The sequence below is a fragment of the Manis javanica genome, chromosome 9, assembly GCF_040802235.1.
Source record: "Manis javanica isolate MJ-LG chromosome 9, MJ_LKY, whole genome shotgun sequence".
Lineage (NCBI taxonomy): Eukaryota > Metazoa > Chordata > Mammalia > Pholidota > Manidae > Manis > Manis javanica.
Window position 1 is genome coordinate 60,370,959 of NC_133164.1, and position 14,330 is coordinate 60,385,288.

The following is a 14,330-nucleotide window of genomic DNA, read 5'->3' on the forward strand; positions in this document are numbered from 1 at the left end:
CATTTAAAAAAGTTTATCCATGGCAGCCAGATTCAAAGTGGTCCAAATGCAACTCTATTAGCCTGGGGACCTGGGTATTCTCAACTGGTGCCAGCACTGCCTGCCTTAAAGCAGAAGCTGTCATTGTTGCTGGGCTAACTAAACTGAACTGAGCTGGATGTCAAAGCTGCTGTTGGTAGATGGCAGTATGGTTCAACTCCCAGCTTTATGTGTAACCAGTTAGGAATTTTAAAACCATCTTTTTGTGGTCTGGGTGTTAAGTAACTAAATTTTTCATAGCCTCAACTTTCTCACCTGTAAGATGGGGAAGTAATAGCTGACACCGTTATTGAGGATTAAATAGGGCAATCTATGTAAAGTACTTAGTACAGGTCTGCACAAATCGCTCTCAATAAATGACAGTTACTGTTATATTACATATAAGCACTGATCAAATTCTACATAGCAATTACCATGATAGTTGAGAACTGAGGGTCCTTTAAGGAAAACTGAATTAAACCAACATTTCACTAACTAAAAAGTTACTGACAAATCATGGATTCAAAAGATTCTTTATTCTGATATTAAGGAGGTATGAGTTGGTCAACCTTTTGGAGGAGAGGTTGAAAACCATTAACTCCCTTAACTACCTGCAAGTCTGTTAGACCTTACCTGAAACCCCAGATTAGTATATTTTGGGATGTCTTCAGGGGGTTTAATTTTGATAAAAGCAAATTGTCTGATTTTGGTGACTAATAATATTGGGTTAAAATGCCCACACTATAGCAGTAACCAGACCTATCAAAACACGGTTAGTACTTCTGAAGGACAAAAAGCATACTGTCTGCATTCAAGTGGAGTTCAAATACGAAATGGCCTTAAGAGGAGAGATGCAGGTCCTTCATGGAGAAAGGGTCGGTCAAGGCAGGAAGAATCCATCCAACCTTCCAGTCTAGAGCTATTTTCCCTTATAAAACGAGGGGATCCTAAGGAGGTGACCACGTAGCATCAGGAGGAGCCCCGCGGGGCTGACTCACCAAGGAGTCTTCCGTCTCTATAAGTGTCCTGCAGCCGGGCTCTGTGTCTCGGAGGCCGGTGCCCCTTACTCCGCTGCCCGTGAGGCGCACCGGCCCAAGAGGTAACTGGTGCATGAGCACGCCGGTCCTCTCTTCCAAAGCTTGGAGTTCCCAGGCCGGCCGGCGGTGGGCGCGCGCCCGGCGAGGCCCGAGCCCGAGCCCAGTGCGCAGTTGGCCAGCCTCCGGGGTCCTGGGGTCCCGCGGCCTGGGCGCCTACAGCCTACGAGGTCGGTGCGGCCTGTGAGCGCGGCTGGTCCACCCGAGCCAGCACGGCGATCCTTGCCTCCCCCGAGGCCTGGCCGCCCGCCGGGTCCCCGCGCGGAGGGGAATGGGGAAGAGGAGAGACTGGAGGAGTTGGAGGCAGACACAGCCTCGGCGAGCCCAGTTTCAGCAGGAGGCAGACGGCGGCGGGAGGCGGAACACTCCCCTCACCGGCGGCGGGAAGCGGGAGGCGGGACACCTCCTTCAGCGGCCGCGCACCGTCTCACTCTTCCCCCGCCCGGAGGCTGCGGGCCGGGCCCGGCGGGACAGGCGGGCGAGTGCTGCTGGCCTGCTTACTCCGCGCGCCGCCGCGGCCGGCAGGGATACCCTGCAAGCCGGGGAGGAGCCGCCGCGACGCGAGACAGGCAGCGAATCCCTGGGAAAGTGAAAGGGGGGCGGGGAGCGCGGGGGAGGCCCGGGGGGAAGGTCCCCGGCTCTTAAAGAGCCCCGGCGCCCCGCGCCCCCCCAACACCCCCTCGGCCCGCTGCGCAACCCCAGCGGCCGCCCCGCACCCGCGCTCCTCCCGGGGGCCGGCGGGGCGGGGAGCCCGGCGAGCCGCACTGCGGGCGGGCCTGCGTCTCCGTTCCCGAGGGCGGCCGCAGGTGAGTGCGGATCCGAGGTGGCTGCTGTGGTCTCGGCGTCCGGCCCAAGTTCAGCGCGGCGCTGGGGCCGGAGAGGGGTAGGAGGAGGGGCGGGGGACGCGGGGACAGGACGCTCCGTGAACTGGACGCTGGCGAGCCTGCGCCGTCGGCTGGGGCCGGAGGGAGCGGCCCGGCACCGTGCGTCCTACCCACTCCGGCGAGTCCCCCAGAGACAAACGTGCGAGGTCAGTGCGGCGGTATAGCTGGTGGGCACGGCAGGCGTGGGGAGGGCGGCCCCGTCGTCTTTGCGGGGCGCTCTGCCGGAGGACCAGGGCAGACCCCCGCCCCACTCTGTGTTCTCTTTCCCGGCGCCCCGGCGCCCCAGCGCGGGGTCCTGGGCGGCTGCAGGACAGAATTCTGTGCCACTGGGAGGCGAGGAGGGGGACCGTGTGCACTGCCCAACTGAGGTCTCGTTCCCTCGGGCCGCTGGCGAACCGCAGTATGGTGGGGGCTGGAGGTCAGCGGCAAGCGGAAAGATTGTACCGGATCTTGCGGGGGAGTTTGCGGGAAGGAAGGGGGCGGGAGCGACCAAGCCCAGCACTCAGCGTCCTGCAGCTGTGCGCTCTGCAGACCCGCCTCGCCCGGCGCCCCGGGTTCCCCGCTTGTTGACGTGGGAGCGGGGCCGTCCTGAGCCCCTGGCGTGGGCCGGGAAGCCGATTGTGCCGGGCGGTCTGCTGTGACACTTTGGCTAGGTCTCCGGGCCCCGGAGGAAGCAGGCGGTGCTGGATTTCTCTTTGACCCTCATGGTGGAATAAACAGGAAGCAATGAGCACCCAGCCCGGCCGGCACTTGCCTTTGTTGTGGGGTCTGCCTGGAGCGGCGGTGAGGAGGCTGCCCGGGACCCCTGCCCGGTGCTCCGTGGGGTGGGCTTGGGGACGCGCCGTGTGCGTGCGCAGCCTAGGGACACTGGGCTCTGCTCAGGTTAACTCTCTGTGAGGGCTGATACAGCGTTTGAGTGTTTGAAAACTTTTTTTTTTTTTAAATTGTAAAAGGAAGAGGCTTTCGGATGAGGCAGAGCTTTTCAGTAGGACGAAGTGGCCGCGGTGGGTGGGTGACCCCTAGAGAAGGCGCCTCAGCTCGCTCCCTGACTCCGGGAGCTGGCGGGGCACCGCGCTGCCGACTGGACCGAGAGGCGCTCCTCAAAGCAAGCGGGGCTTCTTCGCTCCTACCCAGGTATAGAGATGATTGCTGGGTGACATGGCCACAGAAACCAGCCTAATTTTTGTTTTCCCCAAAGATGCTTTTAATTACCTGGCCGTGGATAGTTTTGATTTGCTTTTTTTCTCCTCCTGTGTCCCATCCCTTCTTTTCTCTTTCTTCTATGTAATTATTTTGGCAACTTCTCATCCCTGGACCCTTCATTTATGGTTCAGCGTTCTAATGTTAATTACGCTTGTGGTGAATATTGATGGCCTACTGTGTGCTAGGCATTGTGAGAAGGGAGGTGAGATGAAATGTACAGAATGTTGATTCCCAGAGTTACTGTTAGTACGTTTCCTGCAGTAGAGGTGGGTAGAAATGGTCAGCAGTGGAGGTTCTGAAACATATTTGGCTGGCATGGAGGTTGGTGCCTTCATGGTGTCATGGTGCCAGGACACTTTCCTTAAAATGGACTTTTCTACTTGTTTGGCGAGCCAAGAAAGGTATTCTTCCATTTGCATGGTCCTTGGAGCTTCTGGACTGAATATTGAATTACAGGGAAGGCTTCTGTGGAGTCTGCGCTGAAAAACTGCCATTGCATGGCCCTGTTCTGCAGCTTACCTATGAGTACTTGTCTTTTCTGGTATTCATACTGAGTTTACTTGTCATCTGTACATCTGCCTTTGAACTCTGCACAGTTCTCTTGCACGTATTCCTTATGTTCAATAAAGGATCATAATGCCAAATTAGGATCATCACAGAAACAAATGAGTAGATCCAAATATTACCCATGTACATTTATTGAATTATAATATTTGGTTTCCTATCAACTTTTGAATGCTATTTGATGGCTCTTGCAAAGCAGTAATTTTTAAAATGTGGGGGTAAATACCTCGGGATCTTTGAAAGCTTAATTCTTTTAAGAGTTTCACTTTACTATTGGCATTGAACACAGTTTTAGGAATTAGGGCCAAGACTATAAATGCCAGTAAGGGATTAGCTGTAATGGAGTTGCAGCTACCTTCCTCCCCTGTTTTAAAAGGACCCCTCTAATTTTTTAGTAACATTCTGCTGTTACCCTTGAAAGTGTTTGTTGTCATTGGCCATGGGTCTGGTTCAAGTAGGTTTATATGTATGTTTGAGAAAGCTTTTCCCAGCATGGTTTATGGCTGTCTCTTGAGTCCTCTTGTAGGCTTGGTTTGCATGACCACAGACCTGCAGAGGAATCCATCCAGTGAGTGCTCCCTGCTTATTAAGGAATTTTGTGTCTTGGCACATCATTTGAGATTCAAAGTCCTCCCCACCCCTATATACCCAAAGTATATACATACATAGACAAATATTTATTTTCCCCTAACTGCTGACAGTGTTCTAAGAATAGTTTTCTTTCCTGGCCTGTTGAGAGCAAGGACCCGTCTGCCGAGGTGTTTACAGTTTGGGACTGTGCTGTAGTCTGTTGATTTGGCAGCCTGGCAGAGCAGCCTTGCAGCTTATGGGATGCCGTCTGTTTTTTTTCTGGACTGCTGGAGTGGCATGTAGTCAGGGGAACATAGAGAGGGGACAGTGACCAATTCTGAGGAAAGTATCTGGAGACCCCTAGGCTCTGTCTGGACCCCTTTGTACTCTCCCAGCATGCAGTCATCCCTGGTCTGGGCAGGAGGTGGTTGCTGTGTGTCATCATGTAAAGCCAAGCACCCTGAGGGCTCCTGGCAGGGACACTTGGGATTGTGACTGGTCAGATCTTTCCTGTAGCCCTTGCAATAGTTCCTCTCGTCTTTCTTCTGAATCTAGACTTCAGAGTCTCTATGATGTGTGTGTCTTTTCGGTGAGAGTTAATACAGAAGAAAGTAAACTTAAGGAGCCATAGCCATAAAAGAAGATCATTCCATATGTTAATGTTTAACAAACTTTATATAGACACATGGCTATTAAATGTGAACAGTGGAAAAATTACTATGTGGTCCCAATGTGCCCCTTCCTCTCTCCATTCCCTCCTTCTTTAGGTCTCAGAAAACTCTTCTGGAAGCCATTAGTTTCTGATGTCAAAGTGACTTTGTGCCTACATGGGATTTGTTAGTCTAGAATTAAACCTTGACTTGTATTTATGGGTGTGCATGAAAGGTGAATCTTAAGTTTTAAAATAGGAATGTAAAGATTCTGCCTACTATTGGAAAATTTAGGCCACAAGACTTGACAGTTTTTAGGTTTGTTTTTTTTTTTAGCTTGTGTGTGGCATCATTTGCTTCATTGTTAGGCAGTGAAACAGCCAAACACCTGTACTACTAATTGCTAGAAATATTGAGTTCATATTTCCAATGAATATTGTTTTTCCTCCATCCTAGGAAGATTTGAAAATAATGTTTGTATTGTCTTATATCTATGTGATTTAAGTATAGGTTGCTTTTCTTTGAATTCCCACTAAACATGGTACTTTGGCCTTTTAAGCTGTTTTGTGAGGACTTTTCTTTCCACCAAGCATGTTTTCCAGATAGGTCTTGGAAATTCTGAAGAACATAGCTATAATTTCTCCCTTGATTGGCAGCTGAGAGCTTTCCTGGACAAAAATAAGGCTACACTGTGCCAAATGGTTGACTTTTCTAGAATAAAAACTAAAGGGTATGCAAAAAGTCCTCTGGTTAATATATTGGCATTTCCAGAACCCACTAAAACTCCGGCAGCTTGCCAGACACCACTTAATGAGGATGCAGAATGTCTGGCTGAAATCCCCATGAGCAGAAGGGGGTGGGGAGCTGATGTCCACACCCCTTATTAATTTTTAATGACTATACTTTTATTTTGCAGATTTTGCTCTGTACCCACCTCATGACTGACCCTCACTATGGCACCTCTCTCCTCATCCATTTATTTACTCATTTATTTGGCACTGGAAAAATGTTGAGACTTTCAAGGTTAAGAACCCTGCTGAGGGATCATTTCTGTCTGTTTGCATGGGGTCTTTTGTTGTTGGTTTTCTTTCTTCTTTTTTTATTTTTGGAAGAGGAAGACAGAAAAGGAGATGACAAACTTTTTTTTTTTTAATGATGCTTTATTGTCTGCTGGAAGAGAAGCATTTATGAAACTAAGTTTGTCAGACAGTTTATGTGACAGTGCAAGTTGGTGCTTGCCAAGCTCCCAGACAGATTGCTAATGTTACATGACAGGGATAAATAAATTACCGCTGTCTGCATCATGCTTGCACTGTGAACACTCTGCAGCCGGTGGCTGGGTGCTGTGTACCCAGGGAGGCTGCGGATGTGCAGCTGTGTGGAAGGCCTACTGCCTACTGCCTTGAATTCTGTGACTTAGTAAGGAAATGAAAAGGGTGTGTCTCTTGCTTTTATTTTTGGCTCTAGCAGCGATGAGTCCTGTGTATTGCTGGGTGGCTCTGCTCCCTTGCCCTGACCCTCATCCCTCCTCTTCCACACCCCCAACACCCACATTCCTCCGCCCTTCTTACTAGGGGACAAGGCACCTAGTTTCCCCCCAAGGGACCTGCTTTGGACGAAACTAAACTTTGTTCTTAGCTGCTCAGGCCTAAGGTTTCTTAAAGCCAAGTTTCAAGCTGCTTACGGTCACATTCTTTCTGCAGGTGCAGACACTGAGAACAAATTGTCTGAGACAAGTGTGCACTGCCCTGGGATGGGTGGGGTGGCACTCCTTGGGCATAATGTACTTTCATCTCTGGCAATTTGGATAGTCAGCTGGCAGAGTGACAGGTGTAATGAACTTAATGGTCTTGCTCTAGTTGTTAGCGGACACACTGCTCATATTACAAAGCCACCTCCTAAGTTGGGCCTCTGCCAAATGACTTGCTCTTCTTTTTCCAGACAGGATTCAGGGCCTGGACTTCTTGAGTGACCCTAAGGTCAAGAATTGGGTGGGTGTGAGCAACATCTGTGTGCCCTCATCCACACAGTCCCTCAATGGACCTTGAAATTATCCAGTGTAAGGCTGTTCGTCTAGTTTGCAAAAAGGATCCATTGCACCCACCCCTGACTAGTCACTGTTCTGCGTGAGGTGCAGCAAGGGTCATCATCTGTGGAAGTGCAAAAATCCCTTGCTTCTAGGGTGTGCAGACTGGCAGGCTTCCTACCATGCTGATTGGTTCTTGTGCAGGGCCACTGTTCTCCAAAAATGGCCTGGGCCATGTCAGCAGGTGAAGGCACGATCAGGCATGTGTTCACTGTGGCCCCAGAGGCCAGCAACCTCTGCACAGAGTTGTGGAGGGACTTTCCATAGTAAAATTTCACTACTTCTGAAAATCAGTGAGCCCACAGCAGGAGGCCAGGCTGCATTTGGAAGGGCTCCTGGACCTCTGTCCTCCACCAGGCCAGTTGTTCAGAGTGTCAGTGGTGGTACAAATGCTTGCTTAGTGCTGATTCCATGCCAGCTGCTCTTAGTGCCGCACATAGCATGAAGAATTTACTTCCCAGGGCAGTCCTATGAATTAGGCACAACGACCATCCCCCTTTGCAGGCAGGCAACAAGAAGTCCTGAAATTGCCCAAAGTCACAGCTCTTGTAAATGAGAAATGGAGTCTGATAGCCTGGCAGTCTCTCAATCTGGGTCTGGGCTTTGACTCCAGAGCTGTAGGAGGCAGGCCCAGGCCAGAAGTTCTTCATCAGGGATCACCCACCAGCTGGTGGGGAGGGACAGGGCCATTTCTCTCCTTGTCCCCATGTAGGTCCCTGTGACTAACCATTCAGCAAGCTCCTTCCTCCTTCCCTCCTGCCCTTTCTGGGGCTCTTATATCCCCTTGCAGCATTCCCCATTCTTATTTCTGACCTCAGTCTTCTGTTCCTGTCTTGCCCATGGCAAGAGCCTGGATTTTGAGAATTGGGCTACTGGGTGTTTTGTTTTGTCCACATAGACCCTTAAATTCCTTGAAACACAGGTGAAGTAAAAATCTGGAGTATTATTGTTGCCTGATGGTATTCTGCACCATTCCTTAGAAGCCACTTCCATTAGTCCCCTCTGGTATAGTGTGTCGAAGTATCAGGACCTGTTTTCTGGGTGAGCTGTGGCCTGCGTAGGAGAAACCTCCTGTCTGCTGTGGGTCTGTGCGGGGAGGCTGGGTTAGGCCCTTGTTGTCTGTGCATTCAGAGGGATCTAGCTTGTGGAGCCTTACCATTTTCCCTTCCCTTTGCTTCTCACATTTGGAAAAAAAATAGAAAACATAATCATAACTTTAAGATTCTCTATTTTGCTCCATGGGGGCATAGATTAATCTACCACATATATTGAACATACTTCTTGTGAAATATCACCCATCTTAGGCAAACTGGAGTGTTTTAGATTATGGACCTAAGATGGGTTCTCAGGAGCTTCAGCTTGACCTTGGCCTGGCAGGACAGCTCTTTCCAAACCTCCCCTTGGCAGCAGGGCAGGAGTGAAAACCCATTTTAGCCCCTGAGCTCAGCTGGTGGCTGGGATTGGTACTGTCCCCTGTATAATGTATTACGGCATTCACTGTGGGGCATTTCTGGGCCTTGATTCCATTTGTGCCCAGTTGCCTGGGTGGGGTTGGACAGCAGATCTAGGTGGGCCCTTGTTTTGGGCTGCACCTTGTCCTCCCCATCTGCACAGCAGTGACATCCACGTGTTTACCTATCCTGTCCTGGACTGCCCTGTAGTCACCAGCACCCAGGATGCACTGGTCCTGGAGTGGCCACTCCTGTCACCACTGTTGATGCAGGTGCCAGCACAGCCGGTTGAGGACAATGGGGGTAGGTGTACCAACTGCTAGTCCACTGCTTTGCCCACTCCACCTGACTTTTTTTCCATATAGTCTCTGAAATCCTTTTTTCTCCCTAATTGTATGCTTATGGCAGATAAATAGGAAAATAGTAAACAATGAAGAAGAAAAAAGAAACAATGAAAATGACTAAAATTACCTATGACTGCTATCTGCTATCTAAAGAGATAACCTTTGTTAACAGTTTAGTACATTGTTTCTGGGCTTATTTATTGATTAATTATAAAAATCATGTATAGAACGTCTATGTTTTAGCATTCCATCCTGAATATTTTTTCATGTGATTTAAATATTTTCTGAAAATACCACTGCTGATGACTATAATATTCAGTACAATGATGATTTATGCTCTATTTTTATTTTTCAAAACCTATTTTGGGACATTGAGACTGTTAACAGTTTTCTCTATTATAAATAATACTGCATTGAATGTTTTGATTACATCCTTAGGATGGATTCTTAAAAGGAAATTTGGTGTGTATGAGAATTTTGAGAAAGTCCTGCAAAGGTATTACCAGATTGCGTTTCAGAAAGGATGAATACTTTCCACTCCTACAGCTGTGAGGGTGACTGCACCCTTGCCAATGCTGAATATTAGTATGAAAAAATTCTTTGTAAATTTGGCAGTAAAATGGTACGATGTTTCAGTTTTCCTTCCCATCCTTTTGTTATAAAAATCTGGGTTTATGTTATCTGGATCATAAGTGAAAGGAGTTTGGATGTTTGCTGGTTTGGTTCTAGGCATACACAAGTGATGTTCTAGGCAGATCTCATCAGGATGGATAAGACCTGTGTACTATTTTAATTTCGAATTTAATTCTACTCAGGTAGATTGTGGCATGCAACAGTGTAATATGTTTTTAAGTAAAATTACAGGATTTTATGGCCAAGGACTGTGCCTGACCATAGTGTGTAGTAAGTTGAGCTCAGATAAATCCTATTGTTCCCCAGAATCCTCACCCGAACCCTCAGGGGTAACTTGGACTCACATGGAGGAACCAGGCCCAGGGCCGGGAGGGGATTCAGCAGCAGCTGGTGACGAGTTGTATGGCATCTCCTTCAGGAACTTACCTCCATCCTTAACAGCCAGTTTTTGAGGTCAAACTCTTCCCTAGCCTTGCACCAGAACACCAACATAAAATTCATACTCTTCTTTGTTTCCTCTGGATGGTTGATGCTCAACTGAGGGCGCTTCGCTTCCTCTCCTCTATAGATTGGGCCTAGTTTTCTGCTTCTAGCCGAGACCTGAGCCCTTTCAGAGTTGCTTGCAAGTATTAATAGTGTCTGGCTGCCTAAGCTGGTTGCACCTGAAGTTTGAGAGAGAGGAACGGTCATTTCAGTAGGTTTTGAGTAACTAAAGGCAGGTCAGTTTTGCTTTCTTTGACAGGCAGGCTTTTCAGTTGAAATGTTGGGATAGGCTAGAGGGGAACCCGGTTATTATGCTGGTTGGAGGGAGCACACCTGACAGCTTTGTCTTTGGGGTGAGACCCAATGAGCCTGTTCATTCGCGAGAAACCTTCATGCATGTGTGCGTTCAGTGGGTGTAGGTGCTTCCAGTGCTCTGCAGGGCATGCTGGGCGTGTACTGTGTGTCTGGCATGGCCTGGCGGGCAGTGTGCGAGGCCTGTGGGGCCCAGATGGGCACCACTTGCTCCTCTGCTCAGGTGAGTGAGCCCTGGTGCCCAGGCACCAAGGGTGGGGAGCTTTGCTTGGGTAGTTGTCGCCTGGCCTGCATCTCCCCTGGGCTGTCCATGTGGTCAGCCACATGCTGCTTTCCAGGTGCACACCTGTCCTCGCTGAGCAGCAGCCGGAACAGTGCCAAGGCCTTGGAGATGGAATATGCAGAGGACTGCCAGTGGCTGGGAGGGCTGGGAGGTGGCTGTCCAGGTGGTCTGATTAGTAGGGGTGAGGGAGCATCTTCAGAGGAGCAACCTGTTCAGGGTCCCTGGCCGGCGAGGGTAGGAGGTTCCCAGGGGAGTTGTGTGCTAGTGATGCTATTGAATCGGTCTCTGGAACATTTGCTCAGGGCACTTTGGGTGAGTGAAAAATACACCTGTGTACTTTCCCCCATTTGCTGTTGGCTGATGTGCACAGGGCTGGCAGACTTTTGTTTAATTTGACCTCGCTGGATTTGGCTTGCTCCTTCAGCAGAGTGATAAAATGCCAGAATGTTTTTCTAGTAGGGACAGAGGGCCTTTTTGGACATAATGCCTGTATGATTTCAGGATTGAGGTAATGTTTGCAGTTGGCTGGCTTGGTTGAACATTTGTTTTTCTGCTACTTTGGCTACTAGGATAAACATTGCACCCTTACAGAACCTAGCTTTCATCGTATTAGTGTTTCAGCAGCAGATTTGAAATCTTTTACTTCTAAATAAGAGGTCCTGGGATTAAAAATTTTTTTTCATGTGAAGAGTAATGTAAATATACATACAGTCATAACTACATAATTTATGTAGTAAGTTTAACCCAGAGAAATCTTATTTGTTTCCAATAAAAGTTGCACATTAAATGGAGTTGGAGCCTTTCTTATTTAATGGAGCTCTTGATGCATTACTTTGCAATGTGAATGCTCACCATTTTATCTATATAACATGGTTGATATGTTGGATTTTTAAAATTGGAATGCATTTCCGTGCCTGAGGTAAAGGCTCCAGCTCTGGTGCCTGCCATGGAACAGGCTGTCCCCACTTGACCCACCCGAGGAAGCAACCTCAGGGCTCACATGTGGGCCTGAGCGGCAGCTGCCTGCAGCAGCTTGCTGTCCATGGTGTACATGGGAGGATCTGAGCACATGTGTTGTCCCCTGATTTTGAGGAAGGTTTTGCCTGGCTGCGTCCCTGCAGAGCTGTGTGACCTTGGGAAGGCCAGTGTGCCCGTCTCTAAAACAACGGTTTGCCTACCTATTAGGTTTTGAAGAGTGTTAAATGAGACAATGCACATACAAACCAACTGGGAGAGGTCTGCAAACTGCCAGAGTGAGTGCTCAATAATGGCAGCGATTATTAGGTCCAGGAAGTATTTGTGAAGTGCCTCCTCCCACCTCCTATGTGGTGGAGACCCCATCTGCCCCCTAGGGACTGGGAGACCCAAGGAGAAGGTAGACCATGTGCACAGAAAGCAGCCACAAGAGTGGACAGTTTTCACTCATCAAGTCTTAAGAATTGGGGAACACCATTTAAACTGTTAGGAAAAGTTTTGTGCATGGGGAGAGTGAGGCCGCTGGGTCTGCAGGGTGTGGGCACTGAAAGCTGCACTGTATTCTGCCTTCCTCTTCCTTCCTTCTTTCTCGTTCCACATTCTTACAGAGCACTGTGATGTCTGTGCACTGGCTCTCTACTGGCTGTGTCCCTACACTGGTGGGAGACAGGTGCCCATATGGGTGCCACACAGGGTGATGGTCTCCCTGGGGTGATGGCTGCACCAGGGCCTAGGAGTGGCCAGGAGGTGCTGGGAGGACATCTTGTCTGCTCTGGTCAATCAAGGAAGACTTTGGTGGGAGGCTGACTTTGGGCTGAGACTTAATGAAAGAACAGAGTTGCCAGGTGGATGAGCAGGGAGAGGCTTGGTAGCTTCCAGGGAGCTGTGTGTATTGGGGTCTAGAAGCTAGTACTAGAGCTTTAAATTCCTGTGTATCATGTGTACAATGCACTATTGCTAGCACTCGTATGTAACTTACAAATAACATGACACATGTGTACTCATGCTCTTTTGCTCATAGGAGTATGTGCTTAAAGAAACTGGGGAACCACTGATGGGCAGGGGTGAGAGGAAGTAGCCAGGGGGTGAGGAGGGGGCTGATTATTTCATAGGTCAGTAGAGCTCCTAAAACTTAGACCTCTAGCTGAGCTTACCCCATGAAAGGGTGAACATGGTGAGAAAAACCCTAAATTATTTATCAGGGTTTTAAGTGCCTCCAATTCGGAATCCATGTATGTGTCCCGCACTGACTTCTGCAGGCTTCTGAGTTCGCTGGCGGTCGGAGCGTGGCGATGGCGAGTTCTGTGTAGTTGTGGGAGGGCTCTGATGCTCTGGTTTAGGGAATATAAAATACTAATAGGCATACTTCTGTGACCCAGAGACTTTACCATCAAGAAATTGAGATTATTTCCTCCTTCTCCAAACAATGTCCATGAACATCTGTAAGAATTGTGAAGGTCAGTGAACATGTCCAAGGGGTGGGGGCGGCAGGTGTAGTGAAGACTGGTTGTTTTCCTGTCTCTGCAGAGTGTATGTTGTGGCCAGAGCTTGTGTCAGACACACGGAAGTGTCTCCGTCAGTGAGGCACAGTGCAGGTTGGCAGGAGGCAACTCTGTGCTTATTTGGGTTAGAGGAGGGGGCCCACTGGGGAGTGGAGTCGGGAAAGGTTTTGTGAAAAGCATGGCACTTGATCTGGGCCACCGATGACAAGGCAAAGCCGCAGGAGTGCTTGCTGGGAGTGAATAAGGGTGGGGAATGTGGAGGCTGGTAGGAGATCATTGGTCTGCAGGAGGAGCTGTCCTGGCTAGAATTGGATAAAGGTGAGCTGGGCCATGTGACTGTTGTTACTGGGTGTTGCTTGGCGCTGGCTGAGGCTGGTGGGGCTGGCTGTGCCCTGGAGTGTGCCTCCACCTTTGCCAAGCTCAATCAGTGGCCAATAATAGGGAAGGAAAGCAACCTTTTGGGATAGCTGTCTTCTGTGTGTTGTCGTAACAAATCATTCACACTGGAGACTGTCTTGACCATGATTAATAGTCAATATGTATTCACATTTCACAAAATGCTTGAATTTCATACCCTGTGCAGTTTCCACCAGGAAGCCAGGTGGAAGCCACATGATTATAATAATGCTTACTACTTACACAGCATTTGTAACTTTTTAAACCTCTTTACATGCATCTAATTTCATGTTCCTTGGCTTTAAGGAACAAATAATTAATGAAATGTACATAGAAGTATAATTAAAGGACTTGTTCCTTGTTCTTCTCTATTGTGGCTGTTAGCTGAATGTGGAATTCAGATCAGAGTTTATTTTAATGTGCAAAGCCTAATTAGAAAGAGATACCCTGTCATCCCAGCCATAGCAGGATGCTTTCAGAAGTTTGCTGGGACCAAGGCTTTGCAGCTTGCTGGCTAGGCAGGCACCCAGCCAACTTAATTTTGAGAGGTTAGGGGAAAGCACTAAAGATCAACTTCAGAAGTGCAACCAAGGCATGCAGACCTTTACTAGGCAGATTGTGCAGAACAGAGACATCACTGAAGAGCACTGAGTGGCAGCTGGGCATGGATGTGGGATCCTGTTCTCATCTCTTCCCTGCTGCCCAGCCCACACTGCCACCTCCAGCAGCTCCTTTTCTTCACTCAGCTATTTACTGTCATGTGTGGCTCTGTCTCTTCTGCTGTGATTGTCAGGTATTCTGATCCCCTTCTTGGATTCCAAGGGGAAAGACATTCATACTGCCATTCACACTTGCTTTGCAGTTTTCTGCTCTCACTCCTCC

The 14,330-nt window shown here is 48.9% G+C and overlaps 1 protein-coding gene across 27 annotated transcripts in view; it reads left to right on the top strand.

Moving 5' to 3' along the window:
- Positions 1-1,062: 1,062 nt before the first annotated feature.
- LDLRAD4 (low density lipoprotein receptor class A domain containing 4) overlaps positions 1,063-14,330 on the top strand; it is a 524,574-nt gene continuing 511,306 nt past the window's right edge. For 11 of the 27 annotated variants that reach the window (XM_073212689.1, XM_073212688.1, XM_037025583.2 and 8 more), the window contains exon 1: positions 1,065-1,918. The gene's annotated coding sequence lies outside the window, so the exon portion shown is untranslated. The other 16 variants (XM_073212695.1, XM_073212692.1, XM_037025577.2 and 13 more) reach the window with 6 other exon arrangements.